This window comes from Neolamprologus multifasciatus, chromosome 14 (genome assembly GCF_963576455.1).
Source record: "Neolamprologus multifasciatus chromosome 14, fNeoMul1.2, whole genome shotgun sequence".
Classification (NCBI taxonomy): Eukaryota; Metazoa; Chordata; class Actinopteri; order Cichliformes; family Cichlidae; genus Neolamprologus; species Neolamprologus multifasciatus.
Window position 1 is genome coordinate 37,719,131 of NC_140452.1, and position 16,376 is coordinate 37,735,506.

Here is a 16,376-nt window from a genome sequence, read left to right on the forward strand (position 1 = left end):
GATATGAATTATTGTCCAATTCAGTGTCTAATCCACATTTGCTTACAACCTCTGATACCAAGGCAGACATGCCGTCTGAAGGACCTTATCATCACAGTGGGAGTCAATGAAACTGATCAGGTCTGAAAGATCGTTCACACTTACTTTCCACACAGATTTATATTCACCTCTTGATGCGAACTGAGGAAAAGCGAGCGACTGTGTGCAGCACGCAGACCGTGAGTGTGCTGGCAGGCCGCTGCTGGACTGGATTCAGTTCTCGTTATAAATACAGGGGTTAGAGGTGTGACTGTAAAATGTGCTGTGTGTGTGTGTTTGTGTAGCCAGAGGCGTAAGGGTTAATTGGTGTTGCGTGTTAAAAGGTGTTAACAAGGCAGGCGGACACCCAAGGAGCAGTTTCAAGACGCACACACACACACAAACACACAAACACAGTCATATTAGCTGGAGTCAAAGTGATAAAAAGTGTATGGCAATATAACAGAGCCAGTTTCTACACAGCCACTGTCTTTTCAACATCCTCCAATGTACCAACCTAACAGAAAACTACATTTTCCACAGTAAACACAGGCAGGCCTACAGGCAGTGTTGGGAAGGTTACTTTTAAAATGTATTCCATTACAGATTACAGATTACATGCCCCAAAATGTATTCTGTAACGTATTCCGTTACGTTACTCAATGAGAGTAACGTATTCTGAATACTTTGGATTACTTAATATATTATCATGCTGTTTACAACTACATGAATGTACTATTGCTGTGATTTATTACTGTTACTGAAGGTCCGCGGCTCCGAACCGTAGTAAAGGGACCTCTGGCTAATACGGTGGGTTCTGTGTCGGGCTCGTAGCTGAAAACTAGCTTTACTTTGTTGTCTGGGTCAACTTTGCTAGCAGAGACAGATATTATTATATTTATATTATATTTATATTTACATGCTTCCAGCTCCCGTTTTTGCTCGATGACAGCTCGTACTTTTCCTTTTTCTCCCTCCCTCGCTCACAGACACATAACGTGTATGGCAGTCCATTCTCCCTGCAGCACGGACTACACTGCCTATGATGCTACATTCTTTAGAGCTATACCTGTAGCATTCTGCCTGTTAGCTTAGCACAACAACAACAACAGGCGCTCTCTCACCCAGGAAACACGCAGAGAGAGAGCGTCACCCTGTAACCATGGCAACCGTAACGCTGCCGCCTGGAACAACAGAACGTAGCTGTCAAACAAAACCCAAACAGTCCTGACCCGCCACAATATGAAACAGGGAAGTACCGCCGTGTAATCCATTTATTTCAACAAAGTAACTGTATTCTAAATACCACCTTTTTAAACGGTAACTGTAACGGAATACAGTTACTCATATTTTGTATTTTAAATACGTAACGGCGGTACATGTATTCCGTTACTCCCCAACACTGCCTACAGTATAGTTCTGCTCTTTAGTTGTGAACAGACAGTATTTCTTTTAAAAAAAGAAAAATCACAGAGGTTTAGGGGTTACTTTTAGATTCAAAAAAAGAAAAAAAAAGAAATCTATTATTTTTCTATTAATTAGTTTGGTTATGGCATATTTTAGGATACTAAATATCTTCGTCTTTATCAACTAAAACAGGCTTTTATCAAACGTATTTCAGTAGAAGGGTAATACCCTCCTGTGCTATATATGGCAGTGCTGGCTAAGTGGCACTCCTGGAGCCTCTGGCTGAGCCTGTGGGGACGATAGAAGGGAAAAAAGAAACCAATGAGACAGAGAGAAAGAAAGGGATGGTTTCAGCTAAAAGGCCCTCACTGCCTGGAGGCACTCCATACACTCTAATGATTGCCAACAGGGTGTGTGTGTGTGTCCCTTGACAAAGAACCTCTAATCAGATGGAAGTGTAAAGGGAAGGAACACTCTCAGGTCATACGTGTCTTTATGTGAGTATCTGTTCACTTTGTGTCTGATACATTTTTGCTGTGAAATGTTCCACTGACACATATAGGCCATGACACAGACACACACACTTGAAAAAATCATGATGCTAGCACTTGTGCAGTATTCACACACACACTGTTGTAGAGTCCGATTATCAGTTGACTGAATGTCTATGGAGGTGACACGGCATCAGACCGACCTGCCAACACAGTACGCTGTGGAAAGTGCTGCTACACGGGCAAACAATACATGTGCGCATGCAGAGCTGCAGCAGACAAGCGCTTTTGCACGTGCTCTCCTTCGATTACACGTACGGGTGAACGGGGTGTGAAAAACCTAAAACACACTTGCATCTACAAAAGCAAATACAGGGGAGGACGGGATGCTTCAAGACAACAGGAAGCATGAAAAGTGCATGAGCAAGGTGTGGGCACACACACCGTCACAGTTCGCCCTCTCACACACACACACACACACAAAAGTGAGCATGAGTGGAGGCGACAGAGCGTTCACACTGGGTCGAGCTGGTCCTGGATGTGCCAGAGCCAGCAGCTGAATGCTAGTCTGAATGTGAAGGTGTCAAACTAGCTTGGTTATAGAGCTAATGTGTAGCTGCTAGACTAGCACACCTGAGGCTCACACACACACACACACACAGAGATATTTATACATACGCATAGGTGCACAAAGACGCACACATTCACACATGTCAGGAGGAGCGTAAACACACGTATGCATAAACATAACACACAAGCATAAAAATGTCACACACATTCTTGGCAAACATGCAAAAGGACGCACACACGCATATGGCTGCAGATGCATGTACAGATGTGCGCACGCACACTTTTTCACATGTGTGAGAAGTACAAACATGTAGGCCCAAGTGTAAACACACAGATGAAGGAAGAGAATCACAGAAGAGCAAACACTTCAGTACACAGTGTATGTAAATAGCAACACACACACACACACACACACACACACTTCCCACCGTGTCTCTGCAGACGCAGACGTGAATAATGTGTGCAGCCTTCCTCGGCTTCATACCAGGCCACTGCTAGTGTCACGAATAAACTTGCTTACACTTGGCGCTGCTTCACGCGGTGATGGGCTAAATAGGGCATGAAAAGGTACGCACACACACTGGCACGCTTAACACCAGGTGTGTGAGGCGAATGTTAGCAGAGACACATGTGGCTTGGATGCCCGGTGGGATCTGTCCATGTCCTCTTCGTGCCCTCTGCCAAGGCACAGCACACAGTGGCTGACTGCAGCTCCGCTCACATTCTGAATCACCTTTTGCATCATTACGCTACAGCGCCGGTACTGGACATTTCTGAGCACAACGCACAATTTAAAGCCTCATTAGCAGCCGCTAGAGAGTGGAATATTTATTATAGCAAACAGGCGGAAGTAACAGATAATCTATAATTGTCCAATAATAATTTTTTTGATAATATGGCTTTTTTTTTTAGAAAATTTAAACATTTTTCAGTCTGATTTTGACTCAGGCATCACATTACCACACGTCACGAACATCAGTATCCTGTTAGTAGGACTGTTTAATTACAGAGAGTGCAGTATCAATATTATCCAGTCATAGTCTTCATAGTTCCACAAAATGTTTGTTCTACTTATGCAAGAGGACTCGAGTCAATGCCTATATTTCATCTTCTGACACTACAGTAACACAGATAGCGTGCACCATGGGGTCATGAAGGAATCAGGAAATTCTTCTGATGAAATACTTAAATTTGTCCTTTCAGGGTTCGCAGAGGTGTGAACCCTCTTTGAAAGAGTAGCACGCTTAGAACACGCAAACCGGACTCTACGACTTCGTACTTGCAACACGGGCCGTGGGCATGTGAAACGGGAGTTAGGTTGTGTTTACAAATTTGACAATGCATTTATCTGATCTGCGGATTTAACAGCGTAACAGGAGAAGCTCATTAGGTGATCGCTATGGTATCGGTTCATTCTCTAGGAGCTTTGCTGCATCGCATGAGAAATGAAGGTGTTAGAAGAAACATTTGCTACAATGTTTACAATTCCACCTCTAAAGAACAGCGACCACACTCGTGCTAATCCGACCATCAGTTAGAAAAAGTTTGTTCGTGATCCCACGAGGATCATCGTGAAGATGTCCACACAGTAATGCCGGGCTCACACTGTGCGATTTTTGGCCCATTTTGAGCCGATTTTTGAGTCGTGCGACCGTTTTGGCGATTGGCCCGATTTTGGCCTTCATCGTGCGTCGTGTAGTATACGTGGGGTAACGAGAAGCGATTAACACCTCACGACCAGCTCCCGATCATCAATCGCTTGGTCGCGAGGGTGTCGCCGCAGTTTCTCACACTGCGCACGCGCAAACACAAATGTCAGCGAAAAAGACGGCGCAGCGCGGCGGCGTGTGATCTGGACACAAGCGATGGAGGCACTTGTAGAACTTTGGAAAGCTCATCCGAGCCTTTTCGATGTGGCCTCACAAAATTATCACGACCACGACAACCGTGAAAATAGTTGGATGACGTTGCTGCTCAATCACAGCTGATCATGTTTTTCATTAGCAATTTAACAAAGTTGATGGCGGTGCGTGTCTGTGTGAGTGAAAGACAGAGAGGGAGAGCGAGCGACAGAATTTCTGTTATAACCTTCATTTTATGGACGCACAGTGTGAGCACTCAGGTCGCATCAGAGCATCGGGTCGTATAGTGTGAGACCTGCATCGTGACCTACGAACTTCTAACCCCTGCGAGTCAATCGTACAGTTTGAGCAGGAGCTGAATAATGCGACTGACAAAATCGCACAGTGTGAGCCCGGCTTAAGAAGTGATGCACAGGAGCAGCAACTGATTGATTCAAGTTTTCAATTTGACTTTTCATTATTCCCATTCAGCATGTACAGTACAATATCTGCATCTAAGCTTCCACAAAACTGTAAACTGTGTTCAACAGTTAATCACTGATAACTGTTCAACACTGCTATCAAGTAAGACAAATGATAATTTAGGCATTATTTTAAAAACAGCTGGTCTGCACTGAGCTTTAACCTTCAGCAGCAAAAAAAAAAAAAAAGGCAAACTGGTTTTTAAAATCTGTCAGAGCTGTAAAGCTGACGGACTCTGTTGAGCCACTCATTGAGCTGTTGTTGAAAATGATTTCCACCAGAGCTTTTTTCATGGTTTCAATAAACATGACATTGTTAGGTATTCACAGTGTTGGGGAGTAACGGAATACATGTACCGCCGTTACGTATTTAAAATACAAAATATGAGTAACTGTATTCAGTTACAGTTACCGTTTAAAAAGGTGGTATTTAGAATACAGTTACTTTGTTGAAATAAATGGATTACACGGCGGTACTTCCCTGTTTCATATTGTGGCGGGTCAGGCCTGTTTGGGTTTTGTTTGACAGCTACGTTCTGTTGTTCCAGGTGGCAGCGTTACGGTTGCCATGGTTACAGGGTGACGCTCTCTCTCTGCGTGTTTCCTGGGTGAGAGAGGCCTATTTGTTGTTGTTGTGCTAAGCTAATAGGCAGAATGCTACAGGTATAGCTCTAAAGAATGTAGCATCATGGGCAGTGTAGTCCGTGCTGCAGGGAGAATGGACTGTCATACACGTTATGTGTCTGTGAGCGAGGGAGGGAGAAAAAGGAAAAGTACGAGCTGTCATCGAGCAGAAACGGGAGCTGGAAGCATGTAAATATAATAATAACCACTGCAGCCAAGAAGAGAGCCTGACGAGCCCAGTTGTAAGTAAGCTATTAAGACTCGACTGTACACCGTGTTCGTGTTTTCCTCTGAAACAATAAGTTCTGTTGGAGCAGCCTTTCAACGCCTCTCTCTGTCTCTGCTAGCAAAGTTGACCCAGACAACAAAGTAAAGCTAGTTTTCGGCTACGAGCCGACACAGAACCCACCGTATTAGCCAGAGGTCCCTTTACTACGGTTCGGAGCCGCGGACCTTCAGTAACAGTAATAAATCACAGCAATAGTACATTCATGTAGTTGTAAACAGCATGATAATATATTAAGTAATCCAAAGTATTCAGAATACGTTACTCTCATTGAGTAACGTAACGGAACATGTTACAGAATACATTTTGGGGCATGTAATCTGTAATGGAATACATTTTAAAAGTAACCTTCCCAACACTGGGTATTCATCATCTTTTTCTTGCTTCCACTCCAGTTGACCTTAAAATGATCTAATGTAGTCACTGTATAACACAAATTTAATTACAATACTATGTTGTCCCCATGTTCCAAGAAATCTCTGCTGAATTTATTATATGAATTTATTATATTTCATTCTTTGGAATTCTCTGCCTTTGAGCCATTTTATTTTGGAATTTTCATGAACAACTGCAGGAAAACTTGTAACTGTGTGTGTGTGTGTGTTCTGAAAGTGTATCTATATGTGTTAAGTATCAATCCTCACAGAGGGAGAGTGAGAAAAGAAAAACAGAGCTCAGGAGGAGGTTTTCCTCTCATCTGTTGTGTTTTCTTTTCGGTGAATCACACCGTGTCTGTAGCAGGAATCTGCATCAAACTACAGACGCTCCTCTTCTTTCTCCACCTCTTCTTCTCCTCGATCCTCTCATCTCCCTCTAAGCTAAATGATCCTTTCATTTCCTGATGACCGACAGAGGCCCTTAGGTGTCTGTGCGTGTTTGTGTGTGTGTTGCGGGAGTGTGCGTGGAGCTCTGAAAGCACAGTTGCATGTTAAGTTCACAACTGCATTGATCCTGTAGCAAAACAAAGCTCAGAGCGCGATGTCTGGACTGAGCTTCGTAAGTGGGCGTGCGTCTGTTTGCGTGTGGATACAAAAGACAAGCTGACGGTAAGTTAAACGTTTCACATCACCGCATGTTAAAAATCTGTTTTGAACACATTCCAACTTGTGTCCACACCTGCAAATGCATCCACACACACTCACACACACACAAATCCATAGAGAGTCGACTCCGGAAGATAGGGAGGAAGTTGTCTAATGGTTGCCAAACGTTTGAGTGGGCCCTGGCTAAACATGTGTTTAAAGCAGACAACATCACCACTTGACCCTTTCACTCACTCACACACACACACACACACACACACACACACACACACCTCCACGGCTCAAGAGGCCATCTCAGACAGTCAGATATACACACAAGTTATTAGTTTATCATCTGCTAGGTGTGTATGTGACTGTGCAATGTGTGATTTGTGTTTTTGCTGGAATATACACACATCAGACAACTGCACACACACACACACACACACACACACACACACACATGCTCCAACAAGATAATATAATCAAGTCAGAGTGCAGTGGCTGCCGACTGCAAAATGCCCACTTCCAGATGTCCTGACGGAGAGAGACGCCACGCTTTTCCACTGGGAATTGGTCAAGGTCCTGAGGCTGCTGCGTGTGCGTGTGTGTGTGTATACCACAAACACACACACGCAGAACAGACGTAGACATAACCATGCAAACAGACACCCTGACACGGCATGAGCAAAACTGGGCCCAGCTGGAGAATGATTCAAAGGCTGAGGGAGAAAGAGGGGAGAGGACAGAGAGGGGAAGACGGAGAGGACAAATTGCTTTTGCCTGCATCTGAAGACGTGATGTGCGAACGAGCTGTTAAAAGAAAACAAAGCACAGTCGTGCCTGCCAGTTCCCATGACTCCCCCCGGCCCGCTGTCCCTCCTTCCTCCCGTGCGTCCATCCATCATTTGCTCTCGCCCTCCTCCTTTACAGTAAGTCTCCCAACACCTACAGAATCCTGGGATCGGTTAACGGTGAAGATGAGTCGATGTGGTAAGTTGGTATATTTTGCAGTTTTAGACAAACAGGTGGTGCTCGAGTGCTTTTGAGTCGACACGAAGCAAGAAACGAGATTCTTTGATGATTGATTCAATGTTTCGTTTCATTTTGAGGAGTCCAGCAGACGGGATATCGTAATGACCTTTGTTGTTAGTTAGCAACAAATAATCATTGTTATACCTCTGAATTCATTTCTTCAAGTACAAGTTCAGTACAAGTATATTCTGTTTTTGGATTCTAATTTGCATATCTGGAAGTTTGCGTACTACTGGTTTCATAGCTCAACCATATTTGTGATTCATTTTAGGCTTAAACAAGATAATTATATGAAAAGCAAATAAATAAGTAAGAACAGGCAAAACATGTTGATACCATTCTCCGTTCTGACACATGTCTGTCTTTACTACTGTTGTGGGCAGTCACAAAATGACTAATAGGCTGGAATAAGCTAAGCTTGCCAGTGCCGGATGGTCAGGAAATCTGATGGGTCCGAGTCTGCAGCTGTTTAAGAGCAATCGATAATGCTGGCCTGTCCAAGCCATGAGTCAGGCAAATTGTTGCTTTAGATTTTAGATAATTTAATTTCTTTTTTAATTTTTCATGCACAGTGACCAACTGGCTACCACTATCCACCACTGTTATCAACGTATGGAAGTGATGGCAACTGGAGCTGCAGTTTTACTCTGTGCCTGCTCTCTGCTCTTATCTGCAAGGATGAATTCATTTCAAGGTCACCCATATGGAAAAGAAATAGTAAAAACTTATATGATTTACTCATGAAAGTGGCCACTTTCTCATTACTTTCATATATTTTTTTAGTAAGTATCCAAAACATACAAGTTTCATTATATAATTTTTCAAGGGATCTTATATCTGTTTTCACTCTTGTATGTTTTTCATACAAGTTTCACACAAGACCGACACAAACTTTATAAGATTTATATATATCTCTTCCATATGGGCAAGAGTAGCACATTTGCATAAACATGCCAATGGTCAAAACCTTTGTGAAGAACAGATCAGTGCTGAGGTCACAAGCAGCTTCTGCCTTGATATCCAACTTTTAGAATTACCGTAAATGTCAAATTGAAAACACAGATATTCGAGTTGTACTTCAGAGTTTTACCTGTTGGTGTAGAGAAGCACTGCGAGGTTCCTAATTCAAAACACACCATTCCCTCTAACTTACCATCAGACTGCTCCATGCACCGCTGCATTAAGAATGTCACATTGTGGTTTAATCTGGCTCACCGCTACAGCATTCCTAATTAGTTTGTTTTGATGTTTCAGAAGCTTCTCAGCTGACAGAAACACGCACACAGGACATTTTATTTACTCATAGAAAGACTTTCCTCCAACTGTGCTTGACAGTCGAATGGAAAATAGCTACCAGTGAAATGGCAGGGCCGGTTGGACTGAAAGTCTGTTTGGAGTCAGTCAGAATCCTTTTGACCATTTCTTCTCACTGCGCTTGTTGTTCTGCCACTGCTAATCCCTCTAAGCTGTTATATATAAGAAAGAGTACTCAATCTAAAGTTTACTGAAACCAGTCATTTCAACTGGCTCTGTTTATAGATGTGATGACAAAAATGTAACATCGTTCAAGACCATCGCTGCTTTTTCTCTTCTCTTAGCAAATGGGGAACTTGCTCAAAGGCTGCCTTTTCTACTCTTCTCTTAGTTACCGCCTAATGTTTGGAGTCGATATGGCATCACTGTGACAGTGTTGGAGCGGGAATGTTGAGCACGGAGCAAAAGGCCGAGGTTTCTTAGAGAAAGAAGAGGGTAGGTGCATAAAACAAGACGGCAGTTAAGAAAAAAAGGAGTTAGTGGCATAAAGGAAGTGAACAAAGAGAAATAAGTGGAAAGGAAGATAGGAATGGAACAAGTGAATTTGAGGTGTAGGCTAAAGAGAAGAAATGTGGAAGAGTCTTTATTATCACTGCAGTTAGTACCTGAAAAGTGGCTCACTGATACCCTGCTTTTAGGAAAGGAGCATCACTTCCTGCTTTGGCAACATTGTTTCACTTTTATGAATTGGTTGTAGTTCTTTCTTTAGGGAAACTACAGCAATACAAGAATAAAAAGCATTACAGTCTGTAAATAACAGGATTGTTTTGGTGGTCTTTGTAACGCCCAATGTTGTCAACACGAAATCTTTAAGGTTCGTGTTTGTAACAGAACTACAACTGTGACACTGTGTTGAATTGTCAAACACCAGCTGTGAAGTGTGAAGGAACATGTGGTGCTATGAGCCTCAAAAAGATTATGAAGTTTATTTTAAGCCTGGGAATATTTTTACCCTGTTAGAGTTGAGCTGCAGTGACAATGTTAAGGAGGCCCTCCAGAAAACAAGTCATAAAATGCACCTGTCGTTTAGGCCCTAGCCTAACCACAGCTCCAAAGAGTCTGGATCCCAGCCATCGAATGCTGCCGGTCTTTCCTGTAAGACTTTCCATAAATAGTACCAAGTTACTTTACGCCTGTAGATTTGTTTGATGATTTCAGAGTTGCTATATTTCCTAGATGTGACAAATCCCAACAAAGAGAAGAACAGACAGGACAGCGGCGTCCGGGATGATTATTTTGACCAATATGTTTTCTGACCAGATTGTGACCGGCTGGTTACTTTCCTACAGAGAGAAGCGCAATATCAATAATCTCTATGACTAATTAAAGAACATACTTGTGGACTTGGCCAATCTTAACAACGACTGTAAGCTTAAGTGAGATTTACTGTGCCAAAAAAGCCACTGGATTTCTGAAGACTGAACAACCAACCCATCAACCAAAGGACCTCCAGAAGGTGCAGCTACACCCGAACAAGCTGGATGTTGAGTCTCCGCTCTCGTGTTTACAGAAAAAAGTAGCGTTGGTATGAGTCTGTTATGATTAATGGTTATATAAGCTGTGAATATCTAGCTGTGCCTGTATTCATAATTAATTTGGGCTGCAGTTAAATTCACAGAGGACATTACACCATTCTCTTTCCAAACCAGTTGCAGGTCTTAGGGTTGACCAAGACGGTCTTTGGTTGGTTAAAGCCTCACCAAGTCAGTCAGAGAGTTCCCCAATTTTGAACCATCAAATGTAAGAATTTCATCAGTTGTAATTATGTGTGACTGGTCCTGATGGGAGTGCACTCGGATTAAACATGAGTGGGCTGAACGTGGACACTTTCCCCAAGTACCCACCTTCCCCTCTATAACCAGTGCTATTTAAGAGAGCGGGCACAATATTTTGCAGAGAATACTGCCAAATAGGAAGCTCACATTGTGACAAAGAGTGTAAGCTATGCCAGCGGCCTCCACTTCCAAAGTTAATGATGGAAAGAATCTCCCTCTCTACATCACCCCCCCTCTTTCTCAGAGGTTAAGGGTAGACGAATAATCACTCATTTGTGAGTAAAAAGCGAGGGAGCTGAGTGTGCTGCATAAACATTTTCCCGGATGTAATTTTCTCTGCCGGTCTTTTGGCTTTTCCCAGTAGGACAGAGCCCAACGCCCAGGAGGAAATCGTTTAGGCTCCATAAGTGCCAAATTGTATCCTGGTTTTCCAGAGTTTTCCTGCCTGTTCTGGCTCAAGGCCTTTCCTGTGGTAAGATTGCGCCCTGTTATGCGTATGTGGGTATGAATGTAAGTGTGCCACGAGCACTGGCTTCAGGCTTTGGCTCAGGATGACAATCCCCATTTCCATGTTGCAGACATTAGAAAGAAATCAGAAATAGGAAATAAAGAAAGCAAACGTGGAACTTGAGTGAGAAGTTCCCACTTCCTCGGGCGCCTTTTTATTCACTGAGCTGTATCTGCACACATGACACAAAGCCTGAGAATCTGTTTGTTCTGTTTTTTTTATTTTGTGGCCTTGTGTGTCATCAGCGAGTTCTTACATGGGTGTGTTTGTTCATGCGTGTCTACCATGTGTTCCTTATTTGGAGAGAAAAACTTCTTACTGCTTCATTAAGTCACATTTGTTTATCAGACATTGAACAACGCAGCTGCTGTACTTCAAAAAAAGGAAGGAGAAGAAAAAAGATTTAGGTTAAAAGCAAATAAAATGAAGAAGATAGGCATCTTAGTATTTCACAGGTTTCTGTGACCTCATTCGTTTCCACATTTCTTCACTTTCAATCGCTAAAGATGCCGTAGAGCTTCATGAGCTGGGATATGCTCGCTTTTAGCCAAAATATCACAGACACCTCTTGAACTGCTTATATGAATTTTGCACCAGTTGCATCAGCGATCGTGCAGTTCCTGCCCATATACTTCCTACACTAACTGACTTTTTGGCCATTGTTTAAAAGGTGCTACATGAGGCATAAAACAATAACATGTCAGTGACAAATGAACTGCATGCAACCTAAAGCAGTATGCTGTTGAAAAGACTGGTAGACTATGTAGTTTCACTAGTAATGTCAGTGCCAGTGTTTCAGTAAATTAAGCACACATTTCCCCATAAAGCCTGCTGCTTCCTGCAGTGAAGAGGATGTTGGTTATTCAGTCAAAAGTTTCCTCTTTAACGGTTTAAATATGTTGGAAATTATTTTGCCATCAGCTTTTGATAACAGTTGCAGTTTAAGAATTTTGTTAAGTTTGTCCTGGAAAACAACTTTGAGCTGGAAAGAGTCTGCGGGGCACAAGCAGTTCAAGCTGTTTCTCTGAGGCTGAACAGATCAGACTCCAGCGTTCGGCTGTCCAAAGACATGCTGGTAAATATCGAGTAAACCATTATTAGATTTCTTCAGTTTAAAAACTTATATTAGATTTTAGATCCACTGAGATGAGAAGTAAGACAACACTTAACTTGTCAATAATCAACAGATGCAGTCAAGTTTCAGGTTAGGGCGCCCGACCACTACTGTACAATCAAACTACTTACCACTGTGACCTGTGGGAAGTGGTTTTGACTGAAAATAGTAGCTCAGTAAACTGATAAGCAAAGACACGACATATGACATCCATCAGAAGACATCTGTAACAAGGCTTTGCACGACTGAAGTAAACACAGGTTTATTAACCATTTAAGACCTACCATAGAACCAAGTCCGCCAGAGCTTATATTATATTTTTACATGTTGTAGAGCCATTTTTAGGAGCATTTCAAGTTGCTATACATCAATACAACTGTTATAGCCCATATTTTAATAATATGTATGCATTAAGTCCATAGTAACTACATAAATTGCAAAAAAGTGCAATGAACTAGAAACAAATTGAAAATCTTTTTTTTTAACATATATTTCTACTTAGAGAAATTTAAGAGGCTTATCCCTCAAAACTTTAAATACAAAAAAGTTGCAAAAATAGTTTCCCACCACAGGAAATTTATTTTGAGTGTCTTCATAGTTTTATTTTGGAGATACAGCAATTTTTATATACTGCAGGAAAAACAAAAAAACAATCCTATGATGCAAATTTGCAAAGAAAACAGTATGTGCATCAAAATAAACTATTTCCAGCAGTGCAATTCGAGTTCTAAGCATCCCAGCAACTATTCAGAAAAGTCAAACATGACCTATAAAAACACCAGTATAGGCTTCTAAGGGCTACAAGTAAGAAAAACTACATTTTCCGCGAAAATGATGTCACTTCCGGTTTCGGGCAGGAAATAGCGGACGTGCGATCGTTCGCGCTGACATCTTTTTCAATGTGGGAAGTGTTACAAACAGCTGATCGGATCGGCAAAGCGTGTTTCTGGAATATTATGTTTTTGTTGCTGCAAGTGCTTTTTATGCAGTTTTTGCAAAGCTATATGTGGAAGGAAACTGTGACCGAGGACAAGCTGGTGGCATAAGATGTAAGTACAACTCCTCCGGTTTCATATGCAAAAAAAATTATTGCGCTAGCTCACGTGGTTGCAGAGCTACCGGGATTTAAAAATAGTTATGCAAAACGGAGCGTGCTGCTCTGACCGGTTTTAAAGGGTTAAAAAGACTAAAATAGGTTTGGATCATTTCTGGGGAAAAAGGAAATTTTACTGGAAAGAGAGCAGAGCAGAAAAAGAAATGAATAATCATACATGCACACCTACACACCAACACAAATGCATTGTTGAGTTAGGCCCACTGGTTGAGGAATTTCTCTGAACCCTGAGAAGAAGGAGACAGAACACAATTAACAGCGGTTTGTCACAACTTTGGACCTGGGAGTATGCATCTAAAGGTCATGTGTATGTGGGAGTGTGGGTCTGTGGGCATTCACAGTGTGTGACACTTGCCTCCCATACAGCTCATTTATTGGATTAGTGCAAGACTGACCAGTGGGGATGTGGCTGGCCGGCGCCAGGGCCCGCTCTGAGACTCTGGAGCCTAGTTAGCTGTGATGCTAAGCTAACCCCTCACTCCCAACACCTCAGGGGGGCAGCGCCACTGCTGTAGGGAGGAAAGGGTGCTTGTTAATGGGGCTGAGGTGCCATGCTTGCAGGCCTCTCCTTGGGGGGAGGAGGATGGGAGGCAAGGATGGACTAATTATAAAGGAAAGCCCCAATTACAAGAAGAGGAAGACAGGGGATTGGAGGCGTACTGGAGGGAAGGATGGAAACACTACAGTGGAAGCCAGGCGTGGAAATGCCAAGACTAGCTGCCAGTGACAAGAACCCCTCACACACACACACACACACACACACACACACACCAGACAATGTACCTTCTGAGGTGCCGCCTGTCTCCTTTTCTTGTCTTTGCTGAGGGATAATTGTATTAAGTGTGTTTGTTAGCCCAGTGGCTGATGGCACACATGCACGCACACACGCACACACACAACATCGAGTATACAAACGCACAGAGCCAGTTAAAGAATAAGAGCTTCACTGCTGCTGTTGATGGCAAGCACCAGTATCTTGCACACATGTGTCCATTTCCACTCTTACACGTATGAGAGTGGTTCAAATGATAATTCGGCCGCAAACAGCACACAGACACACAAACCTGCAGTATGCACCACATGCATACACCCAGGCGGTTGACCTCATACTGTATTGCCGAGCAGCTCTCCCGTACAAGCATGGGTTTCATTGGAAACACATGTCCAGAGTGTGCATATGTGCTGGGCGTGCAGTGAGCTCTCTCCGTACGTGTTATGCTTCTGAATACATTTCCGGCCTCGGCTGAAAACCATGCTGGCATTTTCTCTCAGTCTCAGGCGCCCTATATGGAGCATTTATTTATACATACACAAATCAGGCCTCCAGTTTACCTTCAAATTTTGTCCTGAGCAGAGATGGGCAGTAACGCGTTACTTGTAATGCGTTACTTGTAATGCGTTACTGTAATCCGATTACTTTTTTCAAGTAAGGAGTAAAGTAAGGGATTACTGTTGCAAAAAACGGTAATTAGATTACCGTTACTTTCTCGTAGGAACGCTGCGTTACTGCGTTACTAAAACCGTGATTTTTTTTGCGAGAATGTCTCATGACAGTGACGTAAGCGAGTGCGACGTTCGTGACAACAGCTGTGTGCAGATCAACAATGGATCATATATCGAGTGCAGAGAGAGTATGAGCGTGCAGCGTTTAAAGCGTGGAAGTACTGACCTTACTTTGAGTTTGATTCCATAAAAAGTGACAAAAACATTAGTGTCCGTTGTGCGTGGGAAGAAAACTTCTTTTTACAGCGAAAAAAACCCCTAAACTTCCAAACAAGCACCGAGTAGCTACGACGTAATGGGAAACTCACAGAGAAACTCGCGGATTCTTCCACTGACCGCTGCACACCTGCACCAGGGTAAACCTCCGCCTACCCCACTCCTGCTTTACAGGTGAAAATAGAGCAACAGGACCGCTAGTCTTTGACTTTATTTATTTTCTGCTGTGTTTTACTTGCATCTATTTGAAAGACTGAGTGTAAACACACACAAAATATTTTATTTTATGTGCTGGAATGTGCAGAAAACAGGTTTAAATATTAAACTAATTTCTTCCAGTCAGAGAATGTTGCAGATAATTAAATTTTTGCTTGATGCATAAAGTTAAAAGATTAAAACTAATAAAACAAGTTTTAAAAAGAGACTTTTCCATTTGATTACATTTTGTATGATGATTATGCAGAAAAAGTAGAATTGGGCTGAAAGATCTATCACTTTATCACCTATTCAGGTTGTAAATCGTGTTTTTAAAAAGTAACTAAGTAACTAAGTAATTAATTACTTTTGAAAATAAGTAATCAGTAAAGTAACAGGATTACTTTTTGGGGGAAGTAATCAGTAATTAGTTACTGATTACTTTTTTCAAGTAACTTGACCAACACTGGTCCTGAGGTATTGATAACATGGCTGTGATGTTTTTAAAACGGGCTTTCAAAAAAAGTGAGTATGGTGAAAGGTGGCATCTGGGGAAAGTCTTATATAGGAGTGATGTGACAGATATGCATGATAGTGGTCAAAGTATAACCAGAAAAAGAGTAACTGACTCGCTGGTTGCACGTTTCTGTTCACAGAGTCATTCTGCCTCCTCAGTTTCTGCTTGATATTTTGAATATGCTGCGAGTTAAAGTCTATATTGCCCGATGCTATTAGCATTTTTTATAGTCAAATGTACATGTTGATGCTGGAAAAAGTAAGCAAGCAAAAGCATTGTCTGCTACCCTTAATTTTACACTCAGAAGCTTCTAAAACCAAATTTGGGTGACTGGAAAGAAACTG

The 16,376-nt window shown here is 42.3% G+C and overlaps 1 protein-coding gene across 9 annotated transcripts in view; it reads right to left on the reverse strand.

Moving 5' to 3' along the window:
- Window positions 1-16,376, reverse strand: part of bcas3 (BCAS3 microtubule associated cell migration factor) — a 367,208-nt gene that overhangs the window by 206,640 nt on the left and 144,192 nt on the right. For 2 of the 9 annotated variants that reach the window (XR_014868695.1, XR_014868694.1), the window contains exon 24: window positions 1-16,376. This exon is cut by the window's left edge and continues 25,419 nt beyond it; it is cut by the window's right edge. The exons of the other annotated variants lie outside the window; for them this stretch is intronic. The gene's annotated coding sequence lies outside the window, so the exon portion shown is untranslated. 9 annotated transcript variants of the gene reach the window in all.